The sequence below is a fragment of the Ptychodera flava genome, chromosome 15 (genome assembly GCF_041260155.1).
Source record: "Ptychodera flava strain L36383 chromosome 15, AS_Pfla_20210202, whole genome shotgun sequence".
Classification (NCBI taxonomy): domain Eukaryota; kingdom Metazoa; phylum Hemichordata; class Enteropneusta; family Ptychoderidae; genus Ptychodera; species Ptychodera flava.
This window is the reverse complement of record NC_091942.1, coordinates 35,427,563-35,438,647: the sequence shown is the minus strand read 5'-3', so window position 1 is coordinate 35,438,647 and position 11,085 is coordinate 35,427,563. Positions and strand designations below refer to the sequence as shown.

At 35.4% G+C, this 11,085-nt stretch overlaps 1 long non-coding RNA gene across 1 annotated transcript; it reads right to left on the bottom strand.

Annotated features, from left to right (window-relative positions):
- Nucleotides 1–227: 227 nt before the first annotated feature.
- LOC139152018 (uncharacterized) lies at nucleotides 228–7,761 on the bottom strand. Its single transcript, XR_011556534.1, has 3 exons — nucleotides 7,606–7,761; nucleotides 2,753–2,834; nucleotides 228–928 (listed from the first exon to the last, which is right to left on the bottom strand). It is a non-coding gene; the product is annotated as an uncharacterized lncRNA (long non-coding RNA).
- Nucleotides 7,762–11,085: the final 3,324 nt, after the last annotated feature.

Below are 11,085 nucleotides of genomic sequence, written 5' to 3'. Positions count from 1 at the left end.
TAACAAAATGATTGGAACTGATACAAATAAAGTGGAGTCAGTTTTATATAATGGTATGGTGCATCTTGCCATATGCCTTCTTGTGGATTGAAATCCCTCATCAGTGTATGGGGTTTCCTCCATTAAATATTTGCTAAAGTGATCCACTACATAAAACATTAGCCTCATAACTTTTTTCTAAATCATATTTCACTACAAATTGGCACCAAATAAAACTACTTATTTTCAGTGTCTTCAAAATTGATTTACAAGGTATTCAGGGTTGGAATAGGTCATTCAAGCTTGCAGACTAATATATTGGCTCCAAAATAAAAAATCATGGGTTCCCCCAGTTTGAAAAATGATTTGGCTTAGGTAGTCTCCAGGGATTTTTATAAGAAAATGCAAAGATATCAGATAAACACCAATTAGACAAAAGCACTTTTTGACCAAAATTGACAAAAATTGCTCCAAAAATACAAAACTTTGCATTTCCTCACTGTATAAAAATATCTGACTTAAGTCATCCTAAGGACCTGTATACTGAATATCAAAAAGTCTGACAAGGAGTTTTGAAGAAAAAAATAGATCTACAATGACAAAAATAATCTCAATAATACAAAGTTGCATATCTTGGCACGATTTTACAAAATCTTATTGCTGTCATCCTAAGGGACATGTATAATCAATATTAACGTGTCTGACCAGAACTTTTGCATGATATTTTTGGTTAAATATGACAATAATTGCCTTAAAATTTAAGTTTAAAAATATTTCATAACAATATGGACAAATGTCAATAAGGTTATCCCTGCAGAACAGTATATTTAGATTTCTGTGGCAATACTAGAGTTTATTTGCTTCTTCAAGCATAACCATTCTTTTCCTTGACATAAGGTAAACTTCAGCCTCCTCCAACAACACAATTGTGATGTAGTCTACAACAAACCTGAGTGAGAAAAATAGAAATATAGATAAACTATTAATACATTTTTGTATATTTCTTTCACCCATGAAAACCTGTGGTAGATAATGTCATAAAATGCATGATATCATGATAGGGCAAGCCCATAAACTTGTGCACAGTAACATTGGAAATGTAATTCAATAGAATGTAATAGTTCAATAATTATATGAGTTCTGTGTGCAATAAAAAATATTTGTTAAAATACTCTTATTTAGCACGGGTGTTAATGACCTCCACTGCTTATGCATGTGGCTCCTTGTTGAGTCTGATTACCCAGTATACTGTGCACCAGGATGCTGATGTTTCGCTTCGATAACGTTTGTATGTGCGATGTGTGAAAGTGAGCATGCGTGAGTGAGTGCTTCACGAACTCTACAACGTGTGGAGCGGTCTCAGTCAGAAAAATGTAACAATTTAGCAGGCTATTGAACCACTCTTTTTAGAGTGGGGATTTAGCTGAGCGGTTCTCTCTGTGGCCTCTCCGCTAGGCGACTGATGCCGTATGTTGTGGGTTCGAACCTGATTGAAAACTAGCCGTATTAAGGTGGCTGGAAAGCTATGTTTGCACCAATTCTTTTCTCAGAGTTAATGTCAAGTTTCAAGTGTAGAATCAAGATATTTAGTTCAAATTTTCATGATAAGTCTCTTAGTTAATACTTTCTCCAAAGAATATAAAAATTGTATATTTGCAGCCATGATTTTGAAATATGACACCATTAAATATTAAATTTAATTTTCATATTTTTTACACATTTGAATTTAATAATAATTGGATAGTATTAATATTACCAATTAGTTATAAATATGTTGACACTATTAATTGTAAGATTTGCATGGCAGGATTTGTAAATAAAATTTGTTTTTATGATTTTACATGGGTTTACATATCAAAAAATTATTAAAAATTCTTTCAAATTTCAAAATGTGATTTTTCAAAAAGTACTTCAAATACAGGAAAATTGTGCCATACACATCTTATCTGTAACCTTGTTAATAGGCTGTAAAAATTCCATGTCCATATCTCATTTCAAAGGTTGGATTAAATTGGTATATAATTATGTAGGAAAACTATTATTCTGTCAAAAATGTTGAAAACAAGCCATATTTGCACACCTCTTTTGAAGTCACAGAGCAGTCTTTTTGGTTAATCTCACTTTTGACACCTCTTTGACACTCAAAGAATCTAAAAATGAATTTACAATAGCAGTCACTCACTCTGAATGCAAGCACCACTTTGTCAAACTTTCCTGAAAAACAGCAAATAATGACTTTCCCTTTTTAAACATTTTATTGGGGACCTCTACCATAGTTAATACACTGAGGACTCCCCAACTTCTTCTTATTTGGTCAGTTTTTCAGAAGTTTCAACAGGCTATAACTCTGCAATGCCTTTGTGGCCAAATGTCTAGTTTTTTTTATTCCACAGAGAATGTTGACTACTTTTATACTTTGATAGTTTTGTTGAAGTTTATAACTGATGCTCTAGCCTTTCCAACCACCTTAAAACAAGTCCTTACGGCTGCTCTCCAATACCAGTGCAATCACACATACAAATGCTATGCTGACAAGCTAAATATTGATTGTTAGCAATCTTTTTCTAGTAAAATAACAACTTACAGTGGACAAATATAAATAATGAAAAAAATATCAAAAGTAAGCATTACAGGCCCTCTAAATTTTTTTGAGTTGTAATATAATAACTTACACCATTATCCCAAAACCATTCACATGATACAGCTCAAGTTGTGAACTACAAAATGGTACACCAATGTGAGAAGCAACATATGAACATAATACCCTACTTACATTGACGTTTCTTTCACATTCCTCTTCCAAAACAAACTTCTTACCATCTGTTGTTAAGGCAGGGTCATAGCATTCAAAGATACTGTCAAAACAAACAAAAATCCATTATTACATCAGAATGAATAGACACTGTTCACAGACGTTTCATATTAAAAATTAGACATGCCATAAACCTTCAAAAGACACAGTTTATGTTTTACTTTGCATACCGGTATAAAAATGATATCAGTCTTGCAATGGTTATATATAAGTGGAGCTGACAACAGTTGTCTTAAATGGGCAGTGACATATATGATTTGAATAAAATATCACTTTTAACATGGTCGTCATTTCCTTCTTTTGGCAGGTTACATCTGGACATATTTTACAGTACATGATCCTCATACAAATTAAAATGCCTCTTATTCAAAATGTAAGAACTTTATTGCCAATCAAAAAAGTTTTGTTTAACAACATTTAAAAAAAAATAATGGGAAAATTTAAGAAAGTTTGACCAAGTCAGTATGGAGTTAAATTGTTTGGAAATCTTGAAATTGGAAGAATAGTGAAGCCAGGAAATTGGGTGATTTGCAAACATTTGCAAAAATTAACACTTCTTTATCAAGCAAGCTACGACTGCTTGACAGCCTTGAAGATGAACCCAAATAATAATATTTTAATCTTGGGTTAACAATTTCATTAAATTAAATGAATGTCTACAAAAAAGTTATTTTGGTGCAAAATACCCTGTGTTGGGTGCAGCGCCCCTTAATTAGCAAGTTTTATACCACTGCAAAGTCTCTGTGCAACCAGTTGACACATTCTGACTCAGCATGATCTAACAGCAGATTCCTGCATAAAATTTTTATTTCAAAACTTGAATCACTTTTTAATAGCATAAAAAGAGCAAAACCAAGGAGAAACTTAGATGACAAAGCCTTATAAGGGAAAGAGAGATGTACCACATGACTCCGTGCAACCAGGTGACACATTGTGACTCAGCATACTCAAAATGCAGTTCCTGCAAAAAATTTAGATTAGACAACTTAAATCAGTTGGCGATAGCATAGAAAGATGAAAACCAATGAGAAAACTTAGCAGTCACAGCCTTAGCACAGTAAGAGAGATGCACCAGAGTGTCCGTGCAACCAGGTGACACATGGTGACTCAGCATACTAAAAATGCAGATTCTGCAAAATATTTGATTAGACAACTTAAATCTGTTGGCGATAGCATAGAAAGATGAAAACCACTGGGAAAACTTAGAAGTCACAGCCATAGCACACTAAGAGAGATGCGCCGGAGTGTCCGTGCAACCAGGTGACACATGGTGACTCAGCATATTCAAAATGCAGTTCCTGCAAAAATTTAGATTAGACAACTTAAATCAATTAGTGATACCATAAAAAGATGAAAACCAATGAGAAAACTTGGCAGTCACAGCCTTAGCACAGTAAGAGAGATGCACCAGAGTGTCCGTGCAACCAGGTGACACATGGTGACTCAGCATACTAAAATGCAGATTCTGCAAAAATATTTGATTAGACAACTTAAATCAGTTGGCGATAGCATAAAAAGATGAAAACCAATGAGAAAACTTAGCAGTCACAGCCTTAGCACAGTAAGAGAGATGCGCCGGAGTGTCCGTGCAACCAGGTGACACATGGTGACTCAGCATATTCAAAATGCAGTTCCTGCAAAACATTTAGATTAGACAACTTAATCAATTAGTGATAGCATAAAAAGATGAAAACCAATGAGAAAACTTAGCAGTCACAGCCTTAGCACAGTAAGAGAGATGCGCCGGAGTGTCCGTGCAACCAGGTGACACATGGTGACTCAGCATACTAAAAATGCAGATTCTGCAAAAATATTTGATTAGACAACTTAAATCTGTTGGCGATAGCATAGAAAGATGAAAACCACTGGGAAAACTTAGAAGTCACAGCCATAGCACAGTAAGAGAGATGCGCCGGAGTGTCCGTGCAACCAGGTGACACATGGTGACTCAGCATATTCAAAATGCAGTTCCTGCAAAAAATTTAGATTAGACAACTTAAATCAATTAGTGATAGCATAAAAAGATGAAAACCAATGAGAAAACTTAGCAGTCACAGCCTTAGCACAGTAAGAGAGATGCGCCGGAGTGTCCGTGCAACCAGGTGACACATGGTGACTCAGCATACTCAAAATGCAGATTCTGCAAAAATATTTGATTAGACAACTTAAATCTGTTGGCGATAGCATAGAAAGATGAAAACCACTGGGAAAACTTAGAAGTCACAGCCATAGCACAGTAAGAGAGATGCGCCGGAGTGTCCGTGCAACCAGGTGACACATGGTGACTCAGCATATTCAAAATGCAGTTCCTGCAAAAAATTTAGATTAGACAACTTAAATCAATTAGTGATAGCATAAAAAGATGAAAACCAATGAGAAAACTTAGCAGTCACAGCCTTAGCACAGTAAGAGAGATGCACCAGAGTGTCCGTGCAACCAGGTGACACATGGTGACTCAGCATACTAAAAATGCAGATTCTGCAAAAATATTTGATTAGACAACTTAAATCAGTTGGCGATAGCATAGAAAGATGAAAACCACTGGGAAAACTTAGAAGTCACAGCCATAGCACACTAAGAGAGATGCGCCGGAGTGTCCGTGCAACCAGGTGACACATGGTGACTCAGCATATTCAAAATGCAGTTCCTGCAAAAAATTTAGATTAGACAACTTAAATCAATTAGTGATAGCATAAAAAGATGAAAACCAATGAGAAAACTTAGCAGTCACAGCCTCAGCACAGTAAGAGAGATGCACCAGAGTGTCCGTGCAACCAGGTGACACATGGTGACTCAGCATACTAAAAATGCAGATTCTGCAAAAATATTTGATTAGACAACTTAAATCAGTTGGCGATAGCATAGAAAGATGAAAACCACTGGGAAAACTTAGAAGTCACAGCCATAGCACACTAAGAGAGATGCGCCGGAGTGTCCGTGCAACCAGGTGACACATGGTGACTCAGCATATTCAAAATGCAGTTCCTGCAAAAAATTTAGATTAGACAACTTAAATCAATTAGTGATAGCATAAAAAGATGAAACCAATGAGAAAACTTAGCAGTCACAGCCTTAGCACAGTAAGAGAGATGCACCAGAGTGTCCGTGCAACCAGGTGACACATGGTGACTCAGCATACTAAAAATGCAGATTCTGCAAAAATATTTGATTAGACAACTTAAATCAGTTGGCGATAGCATAGAAAGATGAAAACCACTGGGAAAACTTAGAAGTCACAGCTATAGCACACTAAGAGAGATGCGCCGGAGTGTCCGTGCAACCAGGTGACACATGGTGACTCAGCATATTCAAAATGCAGTTCCTGCAAAAATTTAGATTAGACAACTTAAATCATTTAGTGATAGCATAAAAAGATGAAAACCAATGAGAAAACTTAGCAGTCACAGCCTCAGCACAGTAAGAGAAATGCAGCAGAGTGTCCGTGCAACCAGGTGACACATGGTGACTCAACATACTAAAAATGCAGATTCTGCAAAAATATTTGATTAGACAACTTAAATCTGTTGGCGATAGCATAGAAGGATGAAAACCACTGGGAAAACTTAGAAGTCACAGCCATAGCACACTAAGAGAGATGCGCCGGAGTGTCCGTGCAACCAGGTGACACATGGTGACTCAGCATATTCAAAATGCAGTTCCTGCAAAAAATTTAGATTAGACAACTTAAATCAATAGTGATAGCATAAAAAGATGAAAACCAATGAGAAAACTTAGCAGACGTCACAGCCTTAGCACAGTAAGGAGATGCACCAGAGTGTCCGTGCAACCAGGTGACACATGGTGACTCAACATACTAAAAATGCAGATTCTGCAAAAATATATGATTAGACAACTTAAATCAGTTGGCGATAGCATAGAAAGATGAAAACCACTGGGAAACTTAGAAGTCACAGCCATAGCATAGTAAGAGAGATGCGCCCGAGTGTCCATGCAACCTGGTGACACATGGTGACTGAGCATACTCAAAATGCAGTTCCTGCAAAAAATTTAGATTAGACAACTTAAATCAATTAGTGATAGCATAGAAAGATGAAAAACCACTGGGAAAACGTAGAAGTCACAGCCATAGCACACTAAGAGAGATGCGCAGGAGTGTCCATGCAAACAGGTGTATAATGCTTTGAGCATTTTCGACCGTTGTTACTGAAGCATGCATCCTATCAAGAGAAAAGTGATAATATAAAACAAGGCCAACCACCCTAATGTTTGTAAATAAGTAGACTTTGATGTGTTTCAAGACATCTCTTTGACTCTTTTGACACAACTGTGAAACATCTGGTGAATTTAAGAGACACGTACGCTAACAATCATTGCTCTTAACGATTGTAGAAGAGTGTATACTGCTGTGTGTTACACCCCTAAGGTTAAAGTGATCAGTCTAACACAGGCATTTTGTCTTACCTATGGTCCTTCGAACTGGTTTGTTTTTAAATTGGAAAAGTCAAACCTCCATTGGTTTCAATACGGATAAAAATGTTGCTAAGAGATTTGCTATTGATATTTAGCAGTGCCATGAATACAAAAGCAAGCACAGTAGCATTGTACGGCTTTGGACCATAACAATCAAACACTAAAGTGCTGAATCTGTCGAGGTCGATCATGATGACTGATGTATGTAGACACAGTCAGAGGCGGACTGTCATGTAGACCTGGTTTCGTCTGACCTCTGAATTTTAAAGACCTCTGAATTTTAAAACCGCCTGCATGCTAACACCAGAGATATATGAGAAATCGTATCTATGTGTTACAAGCCTACGATCAAGAATCGAACATACTACTATACTTGTACTCACTTGCTTCGAAATGGCACAAATTAACGTGCTTTGACAACCAGAGCTAGCACCAGGTATCGAGAATGCAAGGAATTACCCATGCTTGGACTTTCAACTCTGATCTTTGACATCGAAACATAACCAAATATGGGTGTGTCACAGCCAACAACCACATGGCATATTTACAACCAGATGACAGGACTCCCAAACGCGCGTACTCCCTCTATCTAGAATTTCGTTCAAATGGAAGTGATGAGGGCGCTGTTCTACTTGACCGTTAGTGTGATTTTTCCTGTTTTTTGGGGGGCAATTTCAGCCCATTTTTTCCCAACAAACGATGTCAGAGACGTTTATATGGTCATATAAAGCAGTTAAGTTTGTGCCTATGAATTTTTATCGACTTCTACGGCTTACTTTTGGTGCTATGTGTGTATTGTCGATCTATGGCTCGCTAAACATAGGCCTACTTTTGGGCTGCCGCAACTACATGCCCAGCTGATTCTTGTGAATATTTTTACATAGTTAGACAGTCTAATCATTATTGAAGCCCCCTAACTTAGTTTTATTCTTAATAATAATAATAATAATAATAATCTTTATTACCCTTAATCATAATAATATTACAATTCAATAATGAATGTACATCTGAGTTGTGCTGTGATAAAGGGTAAATGGAAACGGAAAATAGCAAATGCTAGTCTAGTCCGTTCCCAAAGCCATTTGATGTTAAATCAAGAAAACGAAGAAGAAAAAAGAAAACTGAAGTATATCGAGGGTAGTGTACATGAAAGTAGTGGGATTGCAAAGTAACCTAATGGTAACAAAGTAACTAAGTGAATAAAAGAACAACTACATAAATAAAAATATAACTAAATAGATACAATTACGAGTAAGTGGAATGCGTAAAAAAGAAAACGATAAGAGAAAAAAAAAACGCATATAAAATATATATATATTTAAATATGATATACATATATGTAAAGTTGAATATAACTCTTCGTCACTTAAAAAAAAAACCAATCGTGTAAAAGTAGACTTGAAAGTGCTAAGTAACTAACTAAGTGAATAAGAACAACTACATAAATAAATAAATATATAACTAAATAAATACATTACGAGTAAGTAGAAAATATGTAAAATAAAAAAAACCAAAAAAAAACCAACAAAATGTATAGTGAAATATATATATTTATATATCTATGATATACATATTTGTAAAGTTGAAACTCTTCGTCATGTAAAACACTAACCGTGTATGAGGAGACTTGAAAGGGAGTGTCTGAACGAACTTCTAGTGGTTTTTGTTTTAATTTGTTTAGGTAATGTATTCCAATAGATGCAGTCTGTATATGATATCGAGAATTTACCCAAGGAAGTGTTGACACTTGGGACATAAAGGTTACCATTAATTTTATGACGTGTACTGTACCAATGAGAAGGCAGCTGACAGTATGTTGTAAGACTGTGTGGCAAGTTATTATTTATAAGATCATACATGAATGTACTGATATGTAATTTATGTAATTTGTATATATCGAGAATATTAAGTTGTTTGAACAGAGTAGCTGAGTTTGCTGTGAAGTCACTGAAAGTTATAGCTCTGACTGCCATTTTTTGCGAAAGAAAGATACTATTGAGATGTGAGGGATATGTTGAACCCCAAACTTCAAGACCATAAGTGATGTGTGGTAGGATGAAAGTTTTGTATAGAAGAATAAGGATATTGCGTGGTAAAAACTGTCTCAATTTGAAAAGGATGCCAACCTTTTTTCTGATAGTAGAATTAATCATTTATATGTGCTTTGACCATTTAAGATGTCTGTCCATGTGAATACCTACAAATGATGTCACTTCAACCTCATTGATAACTGTATTATTGATGTGTAGAGTACCATTCAAGAAAATATGTTTGTTATGATTTCTGAAGACAATGTAATTTGTTTTGAGGTAGTTTACAGTAAGTTTGTTAGCCCTGCACCAGTCCACTACAGTATTGAGGTGAATGTCGACAGTATTTAAATTTATATTAACTTGGTTAGCAGGGAACGTATGAAATAGATTGGTATCGTCAGCAAACAATCTAAAATTGAAGTATGTGGAGGAACGGGCAATGTCATTGATAAATAGTAAAAATAGGGTAGGTCCAAGGACAGATCCTTGTGGTACTCCACATGTAACATTAAGGTATGATGAGGCATTATTATTGACAGAGACTAGTTGGGATCTATTGTGTAAGTAATTTCTGAACCAAAGTAAAGGAAGACCTCGAATACCATAGTGAGAAAGCTTAGAAAGAAGAATTTCATGATTAATTGTATCAAAAGCTTTAGAGAAGTCAAGGAAAATACCAAGTGTTACTTTGCCATTATCAAGTTGTTTGATAAGATAATTGATTAGATTTACAATTGAAAGTTTTGTGCTGTATTTATGACGAAATCCATATTGATGCTCATATAAAATATTGTTTTTTCTATGTACTGAATTAAGCGTGCATTGACAATTTTTTCTAGAATCTTACTTAACAGGGGCAATACTGATATAGGTCTATAATTTCCTGGATCATCTTTTGTGCCTTTTTTAAAGATTGGTGTGACTTCGGCTATTTTTAGAGATTGGGGGAAAATTCCAGTCTGAAATGAAAGATTGAATATATATGCCAAGGGTTTTGATATTATAGCTGCCCCATCAATTATAAGTCTGGCTGGCATTTTGTCATGGCCACATGCCTTTTTTGGATTCGGGGTGCAAATGATGTTATGAACTTCAGATTGTGTAGTGGAGGACATAAAAAAGGAATGTGTTGTGGGTTCAGTGAGGTAACTATTAAAGTTTTTATGAGGAGAATTGATGTTGTGGCAAGGTCAGGTCCAATGTTGACGAAATAATTATTGAATGCATTTACTATGTCAGGTTTGCTGACAATGTATTATGCACTCCATTTGTCAGTACTCGTAGGCTGTCTGGCAAGGTATTTTTAGCCTTTTCCTCATGACTTCCGAGGACTTGCATGATAGTTTTCCAAATTACATTGGTATTACCCTGTTTTCCATAAAAATACTGTTGTAATACATTTGTTTAGCTTTCCTGAGAACAGTAGACAACACATTTCTAAATTTCTTATATCTATCAATAACAATGACATCAAAGTTTGATTTGAGCACTTTACTATACAATTTGTGTTTTGTATTAATTGATTTTTTAATTGCCTTAGTGACCCATGGTTTCCGGTTTTTCTTTGTACTGCGAATTTGTACATTAATGGGAGCATGTCTATTGCACAACTCATCGAAAACACTCTGAAAATTATTATATGCTTCATTTGCATCCTTACAGTTATAAACTCGATCCCACGGAGCATGAGTTAGATCTTCACAGAAGCGAGTAGAATTGTAGAATTTGTAATTTCTATATGAGACTTTATACTGTTTGAGAGATTTGTTGTCATATTTTCTATGACAATAAAAACTGGAAAATGGTCAGAAATATCTGTAATTAAAGTAC